Below are 9,931 nucleotides of genomic sequence, written 5' to 3'. Positions count from 1 at the left end.
GTTTTGAGTCTCTTTAGTGACTACTGTCCATCTGGAGGATAGTTTTCAGGGAAGCAGTGAGTGTAGCACTCATATTTAATCCACCACTTCCACTATAATTTGTCCTGTGTCTTGGCAGATGTGAGAGAGATGGCTGATCTCATGCTAAGAACTTGGAAATATCTTTGCTTCTCATTCTGATTGACTCTTGGATCTCCAAAGTATTTGGAAGCATCTGTACAAAGCAGATGCTGTAGGCAAGTGTGAGAGCAGCATAGATAAAATGGGATAAACCATTGTCATTCCAGGCCAATTTGGAGCTGAACTCACTCCCTCACCTGCCCACCTCTGCCTGGGGTAGGGACACCTGCATGGTGAATAGGTGGTAAAAAAAAAAAAAAAAAAAAAAGGCACAGTTCTTCAAGTACCAGATCTCATCACTGACTACAGAGGATAAGAAGGAAGCTACATTTTTGCTAGAACATTGGGCCAGCTTCTAATAGCTATCACAGGGAAGATGAGCCTATATTAAGAAGCTTGATTTTCAAGGTCATTTAAAAAAAATAACTTACAAAGCTGAAAGATGATATGGATACCTTACTATCATTTCTAAGCTTGGTACCTATGTTGTTTAATAAAATAATACATATCACCTATTTATGTTTCTTTGTTAATTATAAAAGGACATTCTTCAGTGCTGATGAGATGGTTTACTTGCTGTGCAAGCCTGACAACCCTGAGTTCAGATTCTGAGAACCCTTGTAAGTACTACATACAGTATCCATTGTCTATAAACTATCCCTTACAGTGTATGATGGGAGGCTGAGACAGGAGAATTCTGGGATCTCAAGGGCCAGCTATCCATGCAGCTGTGACAACTAAGGAGGAAGATTAGGATACCCACATGTTTGCTATGGAATGTACACACACTCTTTCTCAGTTTCTCTCTGTCTCTCTCAAGGTAATGATTTTTTTTTCTTTTTTTTAAAAGTTTTTATTTATTTATTTGAGAGCGACAGACACAGAGAGAAAGACAGGTAGAGGGAGAGAGAGAATGGGCCCGCCAGGGCTTCCAGCCTCTGCAAACGAACTCCAGACGCATGTGCCCCCTTGTGCATCTAGCTAACGTGGGACCTGGGGAACCGAGCCTCGAACCGGGGTCCTTAGGCTTCACAGGCAAGCGCTTAACTGCTAAGCTATCTCTCCACCCCTCAAGGTAATGATTTTCAAAGTGCATTCGTTATAATCTTCTTGGGGCCTGCTAATTTATATTTTCTATAATTATCACTGATGTCTCCCAGAGTTTTCACAACTATTTGCCCCAAACTAATAAGGCATAAGATTCATGTAAAAAAATAACAGCCTTCCCTACAGCTGTTTTTGGGGGTAAATGTATGAATTGTTGTTGTCGTTTTCTTTTAAAATATTTATTTGTTTGTTTATTTATTTATTTATTTATTTATTTGAGAGATTGAGAGAGAGAGAGAAAGAGGGCACACCAGACCTTCAGCTGCTGCAAATGAACTCCAGAAGCATACACCACCTTGCACATGTGGCTTACATGGGTCTTTGGGAATCCAATCTGTCACTTTTGGCTTTATAGGCAATCACCTTAACCACTAAGAAATCCCTCTAGTCCATCATTTTTAACATATGATGTCTTGTTTTGAATAAATCTCTTGTACCAATGAGCACATTAGAATTTCTAAAACTTATCTTACAAATGACTTTCTTCACTGCTATCTAAATGCCAGGTTTTCAGTCTGATATTTTTTACTGAGTTTATTTGAATATTTTCTAATGGCATACCTACTAATATACTTTGGCAATGACAAGAATTCTCTGTATTGAAATGCTCATTCATTCCATGCCAGCTTCATTTATTTTTATTTGGTGAGGAAATACATCTAAATATAGGCAGTCATGCCATCATATAATTACGAAGATAATAAAAATGCCTAATTTCAACAAAGTTTCATAAGCAAGTATTGTCATAGCATAGACTTTTTATGACAGTAACAGTGAATGAATAGATCCTATCTTTGGGATCAGAGAGATATTCCAGAAGAAGTGATACTTAATGAAGAGATTTGGAAGTTAGATAAAGTTAAACTAAAGGAAGTAAGAAACACTAAGAATGATGATTAGTAATGGATGGGATTACAGACAGACAGAGACACCCTCTTTACTTAAGGGCTCATAAGGAAGTTCACTATGTCCTTAGGGTAATACAAATTCGTGGAAGGCAAAATAAAATCAAATTATAAATGATTTGACACATTGTTAATATAGTAGATAAATGAATAAATCATTTAAGTTATATTTGTTCAAGCAAGAGATGATTTGATCATTACGTTTAATGTAAAGCTGAATTTGGAAGACACTTAAAAGACTACTTTGTCAGTAGTCAGTATTTTATCATGCCAATAAGAGCAAAAGAGAAAACTCCAGTGATTGTCAAGATTATCAGCACTGGAAATGGTTTTGAGAAAAAAAAAAATATTTATAATGGAGGGACAATGTCAGTTTAAACCTAAATAAATTGCCCAGTGTTGACTATGTATCTTGATGTGCATGGAAGATCCAACGAGAATGAAAAGTGAGCAACACAAGATAGTGTCTGACTATTTTCATAGCAGTTTGACAGTAAAATGAAACATCTTAGCTTTCTAAAATGTTAATGTATTTCTTTCTATAATGTTTCTGCCATGTGGATTCATATTATACAAAGGGCTGTTGGTTAAGCATGGAGACTAGTTGACAACTGTTCTTTGAACATAAACCGAGACCCACTGAGGAGCCAAGAAAAATCAATTACACTTATGTGAGTTAGATAACTATATTCCCAGGATAAAAAGCAGAATAGTGGTATTCTGTGAATATTTTGGCCACAGTCATGTTATTTTTGAAAACTTTTTGATAGGACCATACAAAAAGATGTTTCCTTCAAAAATCTGCTTTAATAAACATGATACATTTGGAACACCAGATTTTTTGTGAAGTTTTAAGAAAACTTTGCACTGTGAGGTAGTCATGAAAATGAATATGGAATGTTATATAGATGAAGATAGACACAGACAAATATTCTAAGAAGTGTTCTCTTTTTTCTGGCTTATCTAGTTTGAGTGATGAGAAAGTCTTTTAAAACGTGTTTCTAGCTCCACTTTTCAGTTTTGTGGCTCAGGGATTTATCTGGGAAGGTGGCAGTGCACATTGGCTCTCTGTCCACCACTAAGTACATAAGCAACATCTATAGACTTAGGTACCAGAAGTGCTTCACCTTAAAAATTTCCATCAAGTATCCTAAGAACTACCATTTACAAAAAATATTATTTAGGAATCTGTGTGTGGTGGCACAGTTTTTAATCCCAGCACTCAGAATACAGATGTAGGAGGATTGTGATGAGTTTGAGGCCACCCTGAGACTACATAGTGAATTCCAGGTCAGCCTGAGCTAGAATTAGACCCTACCTCAAAAAAAAAAAAGAGACTATTTAGGAAAGATTATAATATTTGGGATATATTCTTTTGTTTTGCTAAAAACATAACATTTAAGCTGAAATGTAAATTAACATATATACTTGATATTACTATATTATTTTCATAACAATCAAAGTCTTTTTCCTAGGGGTGCATTCTATACAGTATCAATATAATGCATGCTCCCCTATGTATGTAAAACAGAGTCTTAAAAAGTTTGTTTCCTTTATACCCTCACTGGTAAAAGTTTCCACAGTTTCAGTGCTGAAAGATGAAAGTCAAACTGACAAGCAATTAGAAGCTGAAAACCAGCTGTTGTAGTTCTACAATCCATAAAGTAGACTTAAAAACAAAATTACTCAAAAGAGATAAAAAGATCACTACAGGGCTGGAGAGATGGCTTAGCGGTTAAGCGCTTGCCCGTGAAGCCTAAGGACCCCGGTTCGAGGCTCGGTTCCCCAGGTCCCACGTTAGCCAGATGCACAAGGGGGCGCACGCATCTGGAGTTCGTTTGCAGAGGCTGGAAGCCCTGGCACTGGCACGCCCATTCTCTCTCTCTCCCTCTATCTGTCTTTCTCTCTGTGTCTGTCGCTCTCAAATAAATAAATAAAAAATTAAAAAAAAGATCACTACACATTAATATTAGTGACAATTTCCCAGAAGACATAATAATCTATATATATATATATATATATACAGGAGGAGAGTTAAGGTTCTGAATTTCATCAAAAAAAATCACTAAAGAGCATGAAATTTTAGGAAAACCATAATACTATAATTATGGCTGACTTCAGTACACAAATTTCTTCATCAAATTTTAACAAAATACTTAAGTCAAAATATGTCATGAATAAGTAGGACTTAAGAGGTATTTGAAAAATGTTATATTGAAACAAAAATAGAATATACATTGTTCTCAGTATGTTATCTAAGACATGACATTACAACCACAGAACAACACTTACTAATATAAAAGAACTTTGCATATTATCATATCTATATCTATATCTATATCTATATCTATATCTATATCTATATCTATCTATCTATCATTGTCATCATATATATATGAAATCAAAATCAATAGGAACACAAACCATAGATACTACCAACATACTTGGGGACTGAACAATATACTCATATATGAACACTGTAGAACACTATAAAACATTGAAGAAATCATAAAAGAAAAATCTTAGGGGTCTGGAGAGATGGTTTATTGATTAAGGCACTTTCCTTCAAAGCCAAAAGACCCAGGTTCAATTCCCCAGCGCCTATGTAAAGCCAGATGAACAAAGTGGCACATGCATCTGGAGTTCATTTTGCAGCAGCTGGAGGCCATGGTATGGCCCTTAGCTCTCTCTGTTTCTCTTCTCTCTATCTCTCTCTGCATGCAATTAAACAAATAAAATATTTAAAAGTAATCTCTTAGAATAAAACGGAAATGTTAGCATAACTTATCTGAAGCTCTAGCGAAAGCTAAGGCAGTTATAAGAGGAAGTTTATAGTTATAAATATTCACATTAAGGTAGCTGAGACATTTCAGATAAAGACCTAACAATGGGAGGACACTCCTCAGGCTTTGCCTTTGTTACCTTGAATGCATGCCCAGAGCACATTCTCATCTGGACAAAATGGAATCATTTAAGAAAAACCTCTGTTGCATGAGTTGCAGGAGGGGAGGCAATTGTCTCACACAAGATCACTGTGGTGGTTGTGGGGCATGTTGGCATGGCATGTGTATTTAGTATTTTGGGAAAGTCTGTGGCTGATAAACTTGCCCTTGTAGATATCTTGGAAGACAAGCTCAAAGGTGAGGTAATGAATATGCAACATGGAAGATTATTTCTTCAGGTACCTGAAATTGTGGGAGATAAAGATTACTCCAGACAGTGAACTCGAAGATCACTGTAGTAACTGCTGGAGTCCAGCAGCAGGAAAGGGAGGGTTGTCATGCAGAGAAATGTTAACATATTCAAATTCATTATTCCTCAGATTGTCAAGTAGAGCCCTGATTGCATCACCATTGAGGTTTCCGACACAGTGGATATTCTTATCTATGTCACATGGACATTAAGTGAATTGTCCAAGCACTGGGTGATTGGAAGTGGTTGCAATCTGAACTCTGCTAGATTTGCCTCTCAGATGGCAGAGAAACTTGGCATTCATACCAAAAGCTGTCATAGATGGATTCTGGGGAAACACAGCAACTTTAGACCACTGTAGCTGTATGGAGGGCAGTGAACATGTCTGGTGTTTCTCTCCAGGTACCAAATACAAGACATGGGGAGAGACAACAATAGTGAAAATTAGAAGGAAGTATATACTTGGTGATGCAAAGTGCCTATGAAGTCATCAAACTAAAGGGATGTACCAACTGGGCCATTTAGCTAAGTGTTGCCAACCTCAATAAATTCATGCTGAAGAACGGATTCACCTATCTAATGTTCATCCAGTGGCAACAATGGTGAAAGGAATGTACAGCACTGAGGATGAAACTAGCATCATATAACAAAAGCCAAGGGCTAAGAGGTGGCTCAGCTCAAGAAGATTATTTATATAGCCACTGTAACTAAGCAGAGATAAACAAACTGACAAATGAAACATAGTGGAGAGTTAAAACATAGACCCATACTGAAATGGATCAATAACTTGAACAAGAATGCCAAAGGAATTTATTTAGACCCTGATTAAACTAGTCCCAGACTCATAACTCACATAAATTCTGAACTAATAAATAAATATATTGATTTAAGGTAGTATGGTTTAGGATAGTCAGTCACAGAGTAGTAGATAATTAATAGTTTCTTAAAATGTTAAACACACTTTATAATGATATGACCACTTATCCTTGGTGTTTGCTCAAGGGAGGAAAGCACAGGTACATACAAAGTTTTGTACATGAATGTGAATGACTGCTCTCTGTGTTCTCAATCCATACTAGACAGCTCAAACATTAGTCAACATGTAAATGAATAAGCAAAAAGCCAAATGCTCCTGGCATTCTCATTCTCTATCTTTCATGTGTGTACTTGCAAATAAATAAATTAATAAAAACATTTTTTAAAAAGCCTGATGTATAAAGTGACCCATACATTTGTCGTTTGTTTGCAGTGTCAAGAGTCCTTGGTGTTCATTGGTAAATCTCAAAATAGGGTTAGGATTTGAGCAAAGAATGCAAGCAATAAATAGTATATACTTATGATTTTATTTATATGAAGCTGTATTAACTATAAAGTAATCTATTATAATAGAAAATTATTGGTTACTAAAGATGGAATGGAGAAAAGAAGTTAGAAGGGATTATAAAAAAGCTTATGAAAATGGGGATAATGATATGTTTAATCATTATAAGGATGTTTTATTATATATACATGTATATATATTTATATTTATACAGTTTAGATTTTTATACATTACTAAATAATTATAAAGTAATATTTACACATATATTGTACCTCAATAAGGCACAGAATACTGTAGAAAGGAACATTTGGAACATAAACACAGGGTGTGGAATCCAAGATGGAGATTGACACAGGCAATATCTGTGGAATCTCCAGTGAATAAACAAGAGATAGCTGGATATCAGAAGAGAGTGATGGTTAAAACTCTCTAATCTAATGTAATAACAAAGAAGGAAAGTGGGCTGGAGAGATGGCTTAGCGGTTAAGCGCTTGCCTGTGAAGCCTAAGGACCCCGGTTCGAGGCTCGGTTCCCCAGGTCCCACGTTAGCCAGATGCACAAGGGGGCGCACGCGTCTGGAGTTCGTTTGCAGAGGCTGGAAGCCCTGGCGCGCCCATTCCCTCTCTCTCCCTCTATCTGTCTTTCTCTCTGTGTCTGTCACTCTCAAATAAATAAATAAATATTTTTTTTAAAAAAGAAGGAAAGTTAACAGAGAAAAACAGAAAACACATAGACATTCCTGAAAGAGGAATTAAGTGGGTCTAGGTAACCCCCTTCTTCACCACCCCATTCTCTCTCATGAGAGTATGGAACCAGAACTACACTTAAAACAGGGAGTCTCAGAAAATTGGTATCATAGTCCCAGTAGCAAAAATTTTAAAGAGAAAAAAAAAACAAAAGGAGGGAGGCAAGCAACAAAATTTGCACATGGCAGCAACAGAGGAAGGAGAGACACCAAAAATAAAAGAAAAGCAAAAAAGAAAAACCTTTCCACTTGGCTCATAACAGGAGAAGCTTCAAAGTGCTATATTTTTTTTCTTTTATTTTTTTTTCCATTTTGACAATCTTATTTTAATTTAATATTCACTTTAACACCCTTTCTCCAAATACAGTCAAATTCTGAGGGGGGTTGCTAGTGGTTAGGAATTCAACATATACATTTAGAAGGGCCACATCGGCTCATAACCCCTAGTGTCTGAGAACAGTCAATACTTACAAGTTATAATAGCCTGCTTTTGTTACTGTGGTGAAATGCCTGAAGCTATGTAACTTTACAAAGAAAGAAATATATTAAGCTCATAGGTGTACAGGTTTCAAGACATGGCACGCAGTGTCAGCTCAGCTTTGGGTGAAGGTCACATGGATGGCACCACGGTAGCAATGGAGGAGTTACACAGCAAGACAGGGATACAGAGGCTGGAATCCCACAATCCCTTCAAAACACATGCCTCAAGTGCTATACTACTGAGCTATATCTCCAGCCCAGTCTCCTTAAGGTCCACTCCTCAACACCATCACCTTGAAACCTAGTGTCCAGCACATGAGCCCCTGGGGGACATGCTGCATGCCAGCTATAGCGCAGGTGGGGGTAATGTGGCGACTACAGGCTTAGATTTTAGAGGGTTTTTTTTTTTTTATTAAGATGCATTTTTAATATATTTTTTTTTCAGCTGGACAAATGCTGTTTTATTTTAATGGCTGTTTTTTTTTTAATTTAATTTATTAGTTTTATTTTCAGTAAATACAGGCAGTTTGGTACCATTATTTAGACTCATCTGTGATCTACTCCCTCCCATTAGACACTCCTTGTTAATGAAAATGGGTCGTGCATTGTGGAGTTAGCCCCCAGTTATTGGTATGATAAATGTCTCTGCAAATCATGACCCAACATGTGACTCTGACATCCCCCCCCCCTTCCGCAAAATTTCCCTGAGCTATGTTGGATTCATTTTTGGTCTGCTTCAGTGCTGAGGTGTTGGGGGCCTCTGAGGCTCTGGCTCTCTGATTTGGTAGCAGTTGATTTTTTTCTGCATTGATCTCCTTCCCCTTTGTGCTGGTATCCGGTTCACAGGAAAACATCACCCTTGCTTATTTCGCCAGTTGTCCTTAGTTTCAGTTGGGCCCCTTTTGAGGTATGTTGGGGCAGCTCTCTTCTTAGGATCTGCATCTATCTGGAAAAGAGAAGCAGATTCTCCAACGGAGAGTAAGTTAGCACCCAGAAAATTGAGATAAGACTTACTTTTTTGATAGACAGTATGATAGGTTTAGGCCCTCTTATACCCCGTGATTGATGGTAGCTTGATATTGTAGAGTGGGCTTGTGTTTGTGTATGGTTGTGACTTGTTTCCCAGCTCCAGCTATGGGTCTAGTACCACTGAGGGGATCAGTTAGCCAAATCAAGAGCAATTGATTCCTCACCATGGCTGTGTACCACTATTGCACTTGTGTGGGCATCACATCCGGTTATTTGTTGCTAATTAGGTTAAACAATGTGTTGCTTGGACAGATCTTGGTCATTTCCCCCAGTCGCCTATGTAGCGACTTCTGGCACTAGACACGCTGACTGTCTGGGGACTGACTCTCTCCTGGCTTCCAGCCATGTCATTCCATTTTACATGTCAGCTGTGTATGGAGTCTTCAGCAATAGGGTCTTACCACTGGCCTTTGGTGGGTCATCAAGTACTCTGACAGAAGTCTGTCATTGTTTTGGGAAACCTTGTAGGTTTCTCTGATCAAAAGCTCATTGTGGATGGTAGGCCCAAGCTGGAAGTGGGGGTTACAGGTTAGTGTCCACTAAGAAATTGAGGAAAAAGATAACTAATATACAAGAGTTAGAGAGGAGAGAGATAGAAGGGAGAGGGGGAGAGGGAGGGAGGGAAGATGTAGGAGATTTAGGTCAGTCTTGATCCTACCCTCTCCAGTGTCTTGTGGTTCAGGTGTTTCCTGTAAGGGTCTAGTGAAGGTTCAGCCATTTGGTCTGTCTTTTAGGAAGTAGAATTTTATGGTACCATTGCCATTTGGGTCCGGATTACTGTTTTCCACCCTTTGATTCCCTCCCCACCCTCCCATCCATCTTATTGTCTAGTCCATGAGGTGCTTGCTGGGTATGTAAGGCATCTTGGGCAGATTCAGGTTAGGTGTTGCAGATGAGTGAGACTATGTGTCAATTTTTTTTTCTGTGATTGGGTAAGTTCGCTGAGAATGATCTGTTCCATGTTCAACCATTTTTCCTCAAATTACTTTATGTCGTTTTTTCTTACTGCTGTATAGAATTCCATTGTGTAGA

The 9,931-nt window shown here is 37.8% G+C and overlaps 1 pseudogene; it reads left to right on the top strand.

Annotated features, from left to right (window-relative positions):
* Window positions 1-5,019: 5,019 nt before the first annotated feature.
* LOC101607198 lies at window positions 5,020-5,971 on the top strand (annotated as a pseudogene).
* Window positions 5,972-9,931: the final 3,960 nt, after the last annotated feature.

This window comes from Jaculus jaculus, chromosome 3 (genome assembly GCF_020740685.1).
Source record: "Jaculus jaculus isolate mJacJac1 chromosome 3, mJacJac1.mat.Y.cur, whole genome shotgun sequence".
Taxonomy (NCBI): domain Eukaryota; kingdom Metazoa; phylum Chordata; class Mammalia; order Rodentia; family Dipodidae; genus Jaculus; species Jaculus jaculus.
The sequence above is the reverse complement of the archived record's forward strand: the minus strand, read 5'-3'. Positions and strand labels throughout refer to the sequence as shown.